The sequence below is a fragment of the Rousettus aegyptiacus genome, unplaced genomic scaffold, assembly GCF_014176215.1.
Source record: "Rousettus aegyptiacus isolate mRouAeg1 unplaced genomic scaffold, mRouAeg1.p scaffold_m13_p_3, whole genome shotgun sequence".
Lineage (NCBI taxonomy): Eukaryota > Metazoa > Chordata > Mammalia > Chiroptera > Pteropodidae > Rousettus > Rousettus aegyptiacus.
Window position 1 is genome coordinate 128,756,230 of NW_023416306.1, and position 15,065 is coordinate 128,771,294.

The 15,065-nt window shown below is 39.0% G+C and overlaps 1 long non-coding RNA gene across 1 annotated transcript; it reads right to left on the bottom strand.

Moving 5' to 3' along the window:
- Positions 1-203: 203 nt before the first annotated feature.
- Positions 204-10,491, bottom strand: LOC107501127. Its single transcript, XR_001594694.2, has 3 exons — positions 10,224-10,491; positions 2,823-2,935; positions 204-250 (listed from the first exon to the last, which is right to left on the bottom strand). It is a non-coding gene; the product is annotated as an uncharacterized LOC107501127 (long non-coding RNA).
- Positions 10,492-15,065: the final 4,574 nt, after the last annotated feature.

Consider the following 15,065-nt stretch of genomic DNA (forward strand, 5'->3'; position numbering starts at 1 on the left):
TCATTTGTGCTTTATGTTTTATATCCCACATGAGTGAAATCATAAGATTCTCATCCTTTTCCATCTGACTTATTTTGCTAAGCATGATACTATCAAGATCCATCCATGTTGTAGCAAATGGCAGTATTTCATCCTTTATCATGGCTGAGTAGTATTCCATTGTATACATGTACCAACCACATCTTCTTTATCCAATCATCCATTAAAGGGCACTTAGGTTGTTTCCATGTCTTGTCTACTGTGAATAATGCTGCAATAAACAGAGGGGTGCATATACCTTTACAAATAAGTGTTTTCAAATACTGGGGTAGATACACAGAATAGGGATTTTCAGGTCATATGGTAGCTCTATTCTTAATATTTTGACCCATTTTGAGTTAATATTTGTGTATGGTGTCAAATAGCAGTCTAGTTTTATACTTTTGCATGCAGCTTTCCAGTTTTCTCAGTATCATCTATTAAAGAGGCTTTCTTTTCCCCATTGTGTTTTTCAACCCTTTATCAAAAATTAGTTGCCCAGATATATATGGGTTTATTTCTTAGCTCTCAATTCTGTTCTATTAGCCTGTGAGTCTGTTTTTCTGCCAGTACCATACTGTTTTGATTATTGTGGCTCTAAGGTGTAATATGATGTCAGGGAGTGTGATATCTGTAGTTCTGTTCTCTTTTCTCAGGATTGCTTTGGCTATTTGGGGTCTTTTGTGGTTCCATACAAATTTGATGACTTTATTGTTCTCTTTAAAAATTGTCATTGGGATTTTGATGGGGATTGCATTAAATCTGTATATTGTTTTAGGTAATATGGCCATTTAACTGTTATCTCTTCCAATCAATGAACACAGAATATCAGTCCATTTCTTTGTGTCTTCTTCAATTTCTTTCAACAATGTCCTATAATTTTTAATATATAGATTTTTTACATCTTTGTTAAGTTTATTATTAGTTTATTCTTTTTGTTTCAATTACAAATGAAATTTTCTTCATTTTTTTCTGATATTTCATTGTTAGTATATAGGAATGCAACGGATTTTTGTACATTGATTTTGAATCCTGCAACTTTACTGTATTCATTTATTGTTTCCAACAGCTTTTTGGTAGAATCTTTAGGGTTTTCTATATATAGAATCATGTCACCTGCTAAAAGTGACAAATTTATGTCTTCATTCCCAATTTGAATACTTTTTATTTCTTCTTCTTGCCTGATTGCTCTGAGACTTCCAGTACTATGTTGAATAACAGTGGTAAGAGTGGGCGTTCTTGCCTTGTTACTGATCTTAGATGAAAAGCTTTTAGTTTTTCATCACTCCATATGATATTAGCAGAGAGTTTGTTATGTGTGGCCTTTATTGTGTTGAGGTACCTTCTTTCTATACTCATTTTATTGTTGTATCTTGTCAAATGCTTTATCTGCATCTATTGATATGATCATGCTTTTTATCCCTTATTTTGTTAATATAATATATCACATTGATTGATTTGCATATGTTGAGCCATCCTTGCGCCCCTGGAATGAACCCCACTTGATTATGATGTATTATCCTTTAATGTACTGTTGTATTTGACTTGCTATTATTTTGTTTAGGATTTTTAAATCCATATTTGTCATATTGGTCTGTTATCTTAGTTTGGTGGTATTCTATAATTTTTTCCTCCATTTACTTTTTTATGTTATGTGGATGATATTTTTATTCATACATCTTTTCAAACTAGTTCAATTATTTCTGCAGAATAACTTCCTGGGAAGTGGAATTGTTGTATCAAAGAGTATGCACATTTTTAAGACTTTGATACCTGTTACCGAATTGCCTCCAAAAAGGTTGTACAATTAAATACCACCATTTCCCCCACATCTTCACCCTCACAGTGTAGTATCACTATTTTTATTCTTTGCATTTAGTATTTTTAAATGTAATGTGCCCACTTTAGCAAAAAATGTTGCTTACCAGAGCATCTTTTTTAGAAGTAGCTATGACACCTGCTAAAATTAGGCAGCTTTGAGTTGCCCAGTAACTCCAGTGTGGGTTTGGGGCATCAGTGCTTCTCAAATTCTATGAGGTATAGAAATCACCTGGAAATCTCGTTGAACTGCAGATTCTAATTTGGTAGGTCTGGAGTTGTGGGGCGGAGGCTGAGATGCTGCATTGCATACCAGCTCCAGGTGATGCCAATAATGCTGGGCCAAGAACTACATTTCGAGGAAGAAGGACCACAGTTTCGTTATCTCCACTTATCAAGGACCCTCCAATTCCCTAAAATATGCCCTCCTTTCCTCAGAAATTTCTTCATCAAAGGTGCACTGCAGGGTTGAAATTATTTGACTGTGAATTCACTGTATTGTCTTAAACAATTCACTGAGCTTCAAATGACCTCAGTTTATACATGTGCAAAATGAAAAGCTTGAGGTATTGGGACTTTAAGTTCCTTCCTATTTTATCTTAATAGGAACTTCCTATTAAGTTCCTTCTCCAAAAGCAAAAGAAGGTCTCTCTGCCCAAATATACCAAGGCACACCCTAAATCCCTTCTCATTAGCACGATTTTGTGTATCTTCTTTCCTTTACCCCACAGGACTGAACTCAGAAAGGAGGCCAACCAAGGAGCTGACATTGAAGCAGCTGGTGACAGCCACATCCCCAGTAAAAAGCACCCCTGAAAGTGACAGTCTACCCCAGCTGACATTTCCCCTGGTAGTACTCAGTCATAACAATGTACATCATTTTCTCTTCCGAAAAGAGATTTAACAAGAACCTAAGGTTAATTCACCCAGTAAAGGAACAAAAAGTGGCATAAAGGTATTGACAAAAAGATCGCATCTATAAATACCTTGCCAAAGAGCCTCCAGAAATCAGCTCTCAGTACAGGGTGTGCCACCGTCCTTGATAATATTTCACTTGTAGTGGATAATCCGTTCTGTTCTGGTTTTTCCTCTTGCTTTTCTGCAACATTAAAAGGTGGACAGAAGCAGAACATGATACTTAATGCCTGAGCCGACAGCAGTGGTTGTGGAATATGATATAGAATCTATACACAAATTTTCTTATTGATGAAAACAAATGAAAATGCTGCAGTTCTTGTTCTGTAAGAACATTAAACATGGGTTATCTACCATAATAGAAGACAGATTTTAATGCTCCCTAGTTCAAGTTATCCAATAAGACCATGAATAGTTGTTTACTTCAATTCTCTGTTTTTGAAGACTTGGCAGAAATGACTTATTTTTAGTAACAGTTTCTTTCCATTTACTGGTAAGAGAGTTTAATTTGTTCACAAATCTTTTTTTCTCACTTCAATTTCCTGTAGCTTCCTTTAAACAACTCCTAAGTATTTTTTGACTCCTAAGTGAACTCTCTAAAAAAGTACCAAACTCCTTTGCTTCTCTCTTATACAGATGGTGTCCTGCCCTTCTTTCCAGTGTCTCCCATACTCCCACAAAGTCACGAAGCTTTGCTTTCTTAAATTAGGCCTGAATTAAGCATATTGAGCAACTCTAATCAAGAACATCAGCCTACCTGCAAGAACCTAAAATAAAATCAACAAAAAGAAATCAGCTAGCATCTTCCACGTTTAATGTTTATGCTGCTGGGCATTCCTCTGAACCCACTTCCAGTGTGCCAGGCTTCAAGACCCCGGATTTTCGGATTTTCGCTGTTTGTCACCTCTTGCTCTCCCATTTAGAGGTAGAGCCCCAGCCAAGACACATTCCTCTGAAAGGCTGCTGCCCTAATTTCTCCCGATCACTTTGCAGCTTGTCAGGCCGACCCAAGCAATAAGATCAATAAGGGAACAAATCCCAACTTATTAGGTCCTGTTTGATCCTAAACCCACACCATCCAAGATTTCAGCTGCATGATGTTGGCTCCGCACAAGAGAAGTAGAGTTTTCTTATAAAAATAAATTAGACAAGCAAACAGATGAAAGAGAAAATGGATGTGCAAGTGCTAAAATGTTCGAGAGCCTTCAATGTGGTCAGCAAACTAAGCAAACGGCAATGGTTTCTTTTCCTTTCTTCTTTAGTTTTTTATTCTCTACTCTCTGTTTACCCTGCAGAAAGACGAATCTTTTTCTTTCGATGAATATTTTTAAGATACTACTTTTCAATTAGGTTTTATTTCTTTGGTATGCTGGGGTTTTGTTTTCCACACGGAAATTATAACGTGCACTAAAGATGGCAAATGCAAGTAATAGGAGTCGCCTTGCTACAATCCATCAGCTGTGATAATATCAAGATGAATACATTGCCAGAAACCTGTACGTAGCATTTCATTTACCCTACTCCCTCCCCTGAGAGAGGCTCCACCAGGGATTACATTATTATTCAAGCTTCCTGGACTCACTCCAAATGCAGATTGCAACTACCATTCAAAGGGAAACTTATAAAAGGTGATAGGAAATAGACCTTCTACAGAACATTTTTTTTAATATAAAATTAACCTTTTCAGAGTTTAATTCCATTCTACATACCCATAAATAGATCGGCTTTCAGGAACTAAAAACTAATCCTATAGTAATAACACAAAGCCCGATTTCTCATTCCATACGATCATTAATATTGCTTTAAAAATCACAAGAAATCTCTTCGACTTCTTAAGCTTTGTAATTCATTTCTATACACCGATTCGAAAAACCTCATTAATTTAGGTGGCCTTTTTGCAGTACATCTAAGGCATGCAAATATTTGGAATTTTTACCTTAGGTCAGAGGTTAAGAAAAATTAACTTTTCATTGTCAGGAAGGATTTATGAATGTGGAAAAATGCTTTTGACAATAACACATTTATGTGATCTAATTTGCAAAGAAAATAGGCTACACAGAATATATGAAGTAAAAACTGAAAGATAAGAAAAAAAAAGTTTTATATAGATGGTGCAGGTATTTTTTAAGAAATAAAAAATGTCCTGTTTCCTCAACATTATTTTCCTACAACTCAGTTTCAATATTCCAGTCAAATGTACAGTGGAAGAGCTTTGATTTGGGAGAGAAAAAAATCCTTTGAACGCTGATCGACACACAGTTTGTGCAATTATTATACGTAGACTTAACTCCCTGTGCTCTACTCTCAATTCCTCGATGGACTGAGATGCCTTTTCCATTGAGCTGGGTTGACAATTATCCTTAAACAAGCGAAACTTCAAAGGCTGCTCAATAGGTAATTTCTGTTCTTCATTAGAACTCATAAATGTATAACCTGCACATAAACAAGTCACTCTACCTAATTAAATGGAATCTCTTTGTCTCTATTAAAAATTTAGAAGTGCTGCCTGAGTATAAACATGTCATCTGAGAAGGGGCAGGGACATTCTCCTAATATCCGTGAATAACCAGCTCAATTTCCTTTAAGCAAAGCCATGTTAATAATAGTACAGATGCACACAAATTTTTCTAATTATTTTATTATCACTAGAGATTGTTTAAATATAAAGGTTATTTATTGCTGGCAATGATGCCTTCGAGTGTTATCTGTGTACTAGAGAAATGTAGTCTGGGCCCTTTAATTTACTTCAGAGACTTTCATACAGCCTTTCCCCCACTTTCTTTTTCAAATATCTGTATTCTGGAAGAGGTAACATTTTCTCTGAGAGCTGTATCTAGATTGGAGGGTAGGGTTGGTTGGTTTTTTAAATCACATATCTAGACAGATCTTAGAAGAATAATCCAAAAAAGCTCTAATTTGGAAATAGAAATGTTCCTAAAATGTTTTGACTTTGTGTTGTTTGGTCTGTTGTTAAAGGAAGTAAAGGTTTTGAAACTCTTTGCACCTTTTTTGGAAATAGATGAAGGATTTATAAAGCACCTCCACCTAATCAAAGTAGTTTAACTTGTGTTCCGAATTCACTTTCCGGGCTACCGACATTCTTTTAAAAAATCTCTTTTCATGCATTTTGAAATAATATTTGTGACAGTGAGCTTTATGTCATAAGACCAGCCAGAAATCGCAGCATGTACAGTTTGAGGGGAAGGATGTACATTTTTGAGCCATGAGGTGTTTTGTTACAGTGCCCTCTTGTGGTCAAACATTATCAAAACAATTTCTGTTCTACATTTTTTTAAAAGGAACACCTGACGACTCACGGAAGCATAATTTTGACAAAGATATGCTGTAATTCTGGGATGAACTTTCCAGTACCTTGTTGGATTTTAGATCTCTACTCTTCCCCCAAAACACTTTAAATTACATTCGTTCGAGCAAAGAGGAATGTTTGAGACTTCTCATTAAATGTATGAGAACTCTTCAAATATATACACATGAATTATACACAAATGCAAAGCAATTGTTCCTTAGTGATTTGGGAACAGAGAAAGTCTTCTTCATGAAATGACACCTAACCCCAAATGCCATAGAAGGAATGGTTTATTTCCCAAGTATTAACACCATTGTCAGATAGCGACAGCATGAAGTAGATGTAGCAGCTGCAGGCTGGGTGGCTCACGTCACCCATCATTGCCTGAGATACTGACTGCACCCAGCTGCAAGGAGAACACATACCCCCAGTGAAGCAAGGGCCCGGCTGCCTCAGTCTTTGAGTGTAAATGCGAGTGTGTTTTCTCTGATACTCCCTCCAATAGGGCTGTAGGAATTCAGAGTGAGGATAAAAATATTGATGGAAGTAATTTTATTCAAGTATTTCAATAACTTGTTAATTATGCAAAATATAAACCACTTCCATAGCTTCAGAATGCTCTACCGAGGACTTTCACAAAAAATAAGAAGCTTTGTGATAAATCCTGCCTTTGGCCAGAAAGCCTGTGCTATGAAGGATTAAGAAATGAGGCTTTCTCTTTGATACAACAAATTTCAGGTCTTCAAGGGACCCTGGAGATTCTACATTTCAAATTTGTCATTTTACAGACTTAAGAAAAAAAAACAATAAGATGTAGGGATTTGCCCAAGGTCTCATGGTTAAAAACAAACAAACAAACAAAATAACAACCAAAAAAACACAGCAAACCTGGAATCAGAAGGGGGTCTCACAGCTATAATTAGCATGACCTCCTTGGCTCCATCTCTCAAACAAGTTTTCTGGCATCCAGTTCCCTATCCTGGCCTCTCATCTACAATCTGGCTCAAGTGGTCCCTGAACTGCTACTAAAACATTTTTGCTACTGACTGGACTGTCTTGGTTCTTTCCTCACACTGATAAGTAAATGATAAGTATATTCTTTAAGACAAGACTAGCCATTGAAAACATCAAACTCATTATGACACTGAATATAAAACATCCTTCCTAGAAACTTCTCAAATTCCCATTCCATGTGCACTCAGTCACTGTGGGACTTGTCAGTCAAACTTCTATACAAAATGGAATCAGAATACATTAAGGAACTGATAGTGTGCCATTTTTTAATTACAAATGTCAATATTAATACCATGCTATGACTAACTTTATATGTAATTAGGAAGTACTTTTCAGTCATTTATGAAAATAAAAGCCCATAGAATGATTCGTTGTAGGTAAAAGAACTGAAGAGAGTGCAATGATCAGTTGCCCTCTGTGGATATACAGAGATGTGTCTACAAGCAGAAAGATTCTGTAGGGTTGATGGGCTTCCACAAAGATCTGATGCGGTTGTGGTAGTAAAAGAGATGCCCACAAGATGGCACTCTTCTTTATGTTTAATTCATCATAAGCAAAAAAAAAAAAAAAAAAAACCAGCAGTGATTTTCAGACACTCTGGAATAAATAGGGTGGTGAAATATGTAGCCAATTTCATATACTGTAATGTTTAATGTTTTAACATGCGTTATAGTCATGAAATTCTTCCCCCAATTCCTAGGTATGGGACATGGAGAGCTCCCACCTGGCTTCCCCAGGCCTTGGGAGGCACGTGCATGCGTCAGAACTGCATGAGTCTATATTTTTCCTAAAAGGTGAATTGTATCCAAAATGTATGCTAATTAGACTCTCTCCTGTCTTAAGGGTTTTCTATCTTCAAGGCTAAAGTAGAAGCTCTCCAACCAAATTCCTATCCTTGTTGCACACGCAGCACACACACATACACACACAGAGAGAGAGCAGTTCCTCTTCTGTGCTACTGAAAAAATAGAGCTGTAGTTCTCTTTAGTAAGTAAGTAGCAGATAACATCTGATTGGCAAGGAGATGGGCGAATGAAAACAATACGTGGAGGTTATGAGAGACCTCAATGACGATGGCAGAGTGCTCAAAGCTTGCTTCCACAGGACTCTTGTTCCACAAACTGAACAGAAGTATTTTGCAAATAAGAAAAAATAAATGTTGGCTTTTCAACATATGGTGCTGGACCAACTGAATATCCATGTGCATATTCATAGACGTAGACATACACCTTACACAAAAATTAACTCAGAATGGATGGCAATCCTAAATGTAATATGGAGAACTATAAAAACTTCTTGATGAAAACATCGAAAAGCTACATGAGCTTGAGTTTGGCGATAAGTTTTTAAATAGAACATCAATAGCGCAGTCTACGAATGAAAAGAATTGATAAATTGAATTTCATTAAAAGTAATACTTCTGCTCTGTAAGAGATGCTGTTAATAGAATGAAAAGACAAGGCATGGACTGGAAGATGTGCAGAACATATACCTAATAAAGGGCTTATATCTAAAATATGAAAGAATTCTTTTATCAGGGCAATCACTTCATGAGATCACTTCACTATGTTGTATACCTGAAGCTAATATAATATTTTATGTCAACTGTAATTGAAAAATAAACTTAAAAAAGAAAACACAAAGAGAACTCTTAAAAGTCAACCCCCCCCAAAAAAAGGAGCAAAAGATCTGAATAGACACCTCACTAAAGAAAATATACAGATGGCAAATAAGCATATGAAGAGGTACTAACAGAATTTTCATTAGGGAATTACAAATAAAAACAACAATGAGATACCACTATACGACTATTAAAATGACTACATCCAAAAAAACTGACAACCCCAAATGCTGGCAAGGATGCAGAGCAATGGGAACACTCATTCACTGCTAATAGGAATTCAAAATGATACGGCCACTTTGAAAGACAGGTTTTCAGTTTCTTACAAAATTATACAGTCTTATCTTATGGCTCAACAATTGTACTCCTAGATATTTATCCAAATAAGCTGAAATGTATGTCCCTACAAAAATCTGCAGAGATGTGTATGACAGCTTTATTCATAAATGCCCATTTGAATCTGCCATTTTTCAAAGGAGGCCTTCCATTCGTTGGAGGATGGTATCAGAAAAGTGGCTAACATGTCCTTTAATAGGTGAATGGAAAAACAAACTGTGGTATATCCAGACAATGGAATATTACCTAGTTATAAAAAGAAACAAGTTGTCAAACCACTAAACGTCATGGATGGATCTTAAATGCATATTGCTAAATGAAAGAAGCCCACCTGAAAAAGTTACCTACTACTTTGATTCAAATTATATAACATTCTGGAAAGACAAAACTACAAAGCTGGTAAACAAATCAGTGGTTGCCCCTCTGGGATGAGGTTGAGTAGATGAAGTGCAATGGATTTTGGAGTGGTAAAACTATTCTGTGTGATGCTGCAAATTAGAAAAAATGATTTAGGAGCCAAGGGGATCCCAGAATGAAATACAAAATGTGACAAACAACCCAACCATATTACAAATGTGTGAACTCCAACAAGGGGGGTGGGCGGGAATGGTGCTGATCTAAGCAACTTTGGAAATGAATAGAATCTGTCACACTAAAGGAAAAAGGAAATGCTCACAGCATTGTACTCTAAATGATAAAGTTGTTTCCTTGTGGATTAGGGTTAACATCTGATATTGCTGTACATGCATGTAGGAACTAAACAATTAAGTAATGTTGGCAAGTGGTAGTAACCAGGTTTCTCACTGTTGGAGTGGTAATATAGGTATAAATGGTTACATATAGGAAATTTTCTACATGTGTATGTATACAGGTTAGTATATTCATATTTCCTTGCTCTTTCAGCTGAGAAGATCTAGAAGCAATGACATTCCAGTAGCAATGAGCACATCTAATGCCCAGATTTCTGATACCATCCTCCAACAAATGGAAGGCCTCCTTTGAAAAATGGCAGATTCAAAGACTGGGGCAGAAAACATATAATATGAACCTGGAGCACCTTGAAGTGCCAGAAAGTAAAGAAATGCTAAGAAAAAGAAATCTAGGTTGATGTGTCAAAGGGACACAAGAGCCAGCTGAAAGTGCTCCCAGTGGCCAAAGCTGGAACAATCTGAGCAACAAGTGGTACAGGCATACCTGAGAAATACTGCGACTCCAGTTCCAGACCACCTCAATAGAGTCATAATGTTTTTGCTGGTGGAGGGCCTTGCCTTCAGTTTGTAAAAAATGCAACATCTGTAATGTGCAAAACAGTGAAGCACAATAATATGAGGTATGCTTGCATTGGATTATAACCCAAAGTATGAGATAAATATTCACGAGTCCATGACATAAATTAATGACCAAATAAATAAATAAATAAGGAAAAGAGACAAATCCTCTGTACTGAATTCCAAATAACTTGTGTAGCTACTCCATGCTCAAGGAGGTGGCACAGTACTCCCCACTCCTTAAGTGTGGGCTGTGCATAGTGACTTCCTTCCACAGAGGGCACCATGAAAACAGGGAAAAAGCAAGTTTATAGGGAGAAACCTGACAAACATTCCTTCAGCCAGGTGATCAACATTAACATGACAGTGATAGGTCATGTTGATAGGGTAATTCTTGATGTAAGATGATGAAAATGGCATTTTACCTCTGTAATCTTCCACCAAAAATATATTACCCCTAAAGGAACTGGTCTGTGTTAGCTCATAAAACTGTAAACGGTTTTCAGGCACAAGAGGAAATGGCCAGCATGAAACAGTATTACCTACCCATCATCAACCTACATATATTCACCAACTTGATATGGTCCACAGTTGACAGAAATGTTCTTTTTTAAAAAAAGGAATGTTGTGTGTTGGAGATAAAGGAATCCTCATACATTGCTGGTGGGACAGCAAACTGGTACAGCCACTATGGAAAACACTATGGAGGTTCCTCAAAAAACTAAGAATTAATCTACCTTATGATCCAGCAATCCCTTTGGGTATTTACCCCAAAGACTTGAAAACCTATATCCAAAAAGATATTTGCACACTGATGTTCATAGTAGCATTATTCACAGTGGTCAGGACATGAAAACAACCAAAGTGTCTACAAGAGATGGCTGGATAAAGAAGATGTGGTACATATATACAATGGAATATTACTCGGCCATAAGAAGAGATGAAATACTGCCATTCGCGACAACTTGGATGGACCATGAGATAATCAGCTAAGTGAAATAAGCCAGATTGAAAACGTAGAAAATCACATGATATCACTTATATGTGGGATATAAACCTAAAAGCAACAAATGAACATTACAAACAGAGACTCATGGACATGGACAATAGACTAGCACTTACCAGAGAGGAGCGGGGAGGGAAGAGGTAGACGGGGTAAAGGGGGTCAAATATGTGGTGACAGAAAGAAATCTAACTATGGAAGGTGAACACACAGAGTAAACATATATATGCCTTACTGTTAAAGTGTACAGCTGAAACTTATTGGATATTGTTAACCAATGTCACCATAAAAAGAAAATAAATATATATACATTTAAAGGCATTTAAGAAAAGGAATGCTGTACAACTGAAACTAATATATTATTGTATGCCAACTATAATTGAAAAAACTCACTGAATTGTACAACGTAAATACGAGCAGCTAATTGTTTATTATATTTCAATAAAGCTGCAGGGGAGGTGGAGGGAAAGAAAAAATAACCTGTCTCATTGCCAAGGTGAATGATGTTAACTTTGACACCTACAAAGATCCAAACACTGTACATTTCCCTGATGGGCTCACAAAGTCAAGTCTTGTGATTTGCTGACAGACAGAAAGGAAGGTGGTAGGTGTCACCTCCCAAATTATTTGATGAGAGAAAGCTAAGAGAACCAAGGAGGCCAAATTCCCAAATGGAAACAGGCCACAGAAGGACAAGGCACATGGGACCCCTGAAACTATTGTCCACCGCCCTTTGCAAACACCACACAGTGGGAAGAGTGTCTCCAAGGTCCATGAGAGCCAACTTTCTAACAATACTACTTGTGACAAGGACAGTATTGTGTATGTGTATACATATGAAATTTATTTCTTTGATTTATTAAATGCTTCCACTCTACCAAGGACTATGCTAAGGACATTACCTGAATTATCTTATTTAATCCTCACAACGTTATACAGTAAATATTATTCCCAGGGGAGTAGATGCACAGGACACACTGGGGAGATTTCAGGGAAAGGATTCAACTTTAGTTGAACTTCTCAGGCTCACAGTGGGGTTCAAGGGAAATCCACCTGTGTTGGGGTTGAGCCCGTCGTCCTCACTGTCCCATGGCCCTCTCACCAGGGACTTGCAGCAGTAGAGCTGAATCTAAACACAGGCTAACCACAGGGCCCCCTCGAATCTGTATTTTTTTTAGGGGAGAAGGGAGAAATGACTGATTTAATTTATCTCTAGGGGGAGGAAGGGGATTCTCAAATACTTCTGATACCTGAGCCAGAGTTCCAGTATAAAAGACATCAAGAATATATTAATGACCCATCTGACCCCGCTCTTGCAGTTACATGTCTTACTTATCTTCGGTTTCCAGGAACGCCGCACGTTTTGTTATCCTCAATACTCCACGCGAAACCCTGGCCCGGCCGCCAGGACGCCGAGCGTGCGAGGCGGGAAGCCGGCTGGGCGCAGGGCGCCGGGCTGGGTCACGGCCGCAGCCCCGCGGGGCGCCCCCGCGTGCCCGGCCCTGCGCGGTGCTCCGCCCTCGCCCTGCGTGGCTCCTCAGCGTCAACCCCCCTCTGCGGCGCGGTGGCGGTGCGGGACGTGCTCACCTCGTACCCCGCCTGCTCGTACTCCTCTAACCCGGAAGTGAGGCGTTCTACTCGGAATCTCTTGAGCGTCGTTTGGCTGTAAAACTCATTTCCCAAAAGAAAATTGAAACCCAAAGGGTCCGCAATAGCCAGGGTGGGGAACCAGTGCCCAGCATCAGCCAAGGCCGCCCTAGGACCAGGGAAGCCCAGCCCATACCAGTCCTTCCGGTCCTCTACCCCAGAAGTGCCTACCCTGCATCCAGGTGCAAGGTCCTGCCCACCTGCACAGCACAGCTCTGCTGAATGCCTCACGGTGGACGTCCGAGGCCTATGTGCATTCTGTTTCAATCCACCTGCACTACAGATGGATCCCAAGGGAAGGAGCCACATGCCTGACATTAGCTCCCACTTTCAAGAAGCAGTAGACTTAATCGACTGCGTCAGAGAGAGGGAGGGAAGGTCCTGGTCCAATGCAATATAGGGATCTCCCTGTTCACCTGGCACCTGCATGGCTTCCCTCAGGAAGAGAATCGCTTCCACCTGAGGGAGGCCTTCAACGACATCAAGCGGAAGAGTGTGATCTTGCCCAGTTGTGGCTTCATGGGCCCGCACCTACAGTGTAAGTTTGAGATCCTGCCTTCCATGTCCATTTTCCAGGCTCCCTCCTGCCAGCAGGAGGCAGCCAGCTCTTCATTTATAGCCCGTTTTCCCTGAGCCCTAATGTAAAGGGTTCTACTGCACATTCCCTATCTCAGTGCTGTCACTCGTGCCCACCCACTCACGGGTCTCAGATTTCAGCGAGAGCTCCATAGTCACAGCGACATCCTGCTAAACCTAGGACAGAAAACTAGCCCAGCCCCAAGAACAACCGTGATTTTGTTTCAACCCGTAGACACACCCTCATACCTGCACAGTACTGAAAACTTCACTGTATTATGCTGCCCTAGTGGAATAGTCAGGTTCTTCCCTGACTTTGGACTTTAGCATGACTCTTATTCATTCATACTTAAACATTTCTTGTTGCATCTCTTCTCAAAGAAACTCTTGTGTCGTTTGAAACGACCTCTTCAGACCATAGGCCAAAAATCACCCCTTTGAGGTGGTGGCACCAGGTGCCAGGAGAAAGGGTACCTACTCTCTGGGTCAGTGGCATTGAAATGGTGGATTCCCGAGCTCACTGTCCTTATAGGTGCTTGCCTCTTGTGACACTTGTTTTATTTCCTGCCCCTGGGGATTGTATTCAAGCCGTTGACTACTGGGATTTATTAATTTCACAATGTGGTACCCCTTTTTTGACTGTAGGTTATGTCTCCAGAGGAAAAGGCAATAATTACCTAAAATCCATAAGAATGTAAAGAAAAGCAGTTTATTACTAGTTGTTGTTGATGATATTATTAAAGTACAAAATAAAAATAGCAAAAAAGAAAAAAGAAAAACCTCCCTGTCCCACATCCCATTCTTTAAGAACCACATTCTCTGAAGAAATGATAAATGACTATAAATCTTTTTATAGTAATTTAGGATTAATTGAAATCACCCCTCTCAATTAATATGTTCACATGGAGACAATATCTTAATGCAAAGGCTAATAGGGGCGGTGGCATCTTTGGCAGAGCAGCAGGTAGATAAGAGAAAAGAAGAAAAAGTTGTTATCTGGCCTCTGAACTTGTGTAGCACATCCTTTGTGGCAAATAAACAACTTGTGTTATTATCTCTGAATTCATCAGTGCCTGGCTGGTTATTTGTAGTAAGGTGAGGAACCATAAAAAATGTTCTGAGTAGAGGCAAATAGTTACTTGTGACAATGGAAGGAGACAGGGGTGTGATATTTCAATTGCTGCGTAGAGCTTATTCTTCAAGAATGACCGCCCCTGTTGGGCAGGAAGAACTGAGCAAAGCAGGACGGGGATTGGCGGGAATGATTCCAGGGCATCAGGAGAAAGGTCATGTAAGCGTAGGGCTTAAGGGAGCTGGGAGATGAGGTTTACTGACAGAAGACAATTTACAACAGCCTCAGCCTCCACAGGGCCTAGATTTTCATGCAGAGATTTGGAAGGCTCCGCCAAGAAGAAAAAAAAGGATACAGAGGTTCAGAACGAGATGGATGTACCTTACCTTACTCTGTACCTGTTCATATTAGAAGCCAGATGTAAATTTACATGGAAACTTCATGTTAAAACAGAGCTGGCAGTTTTCTCG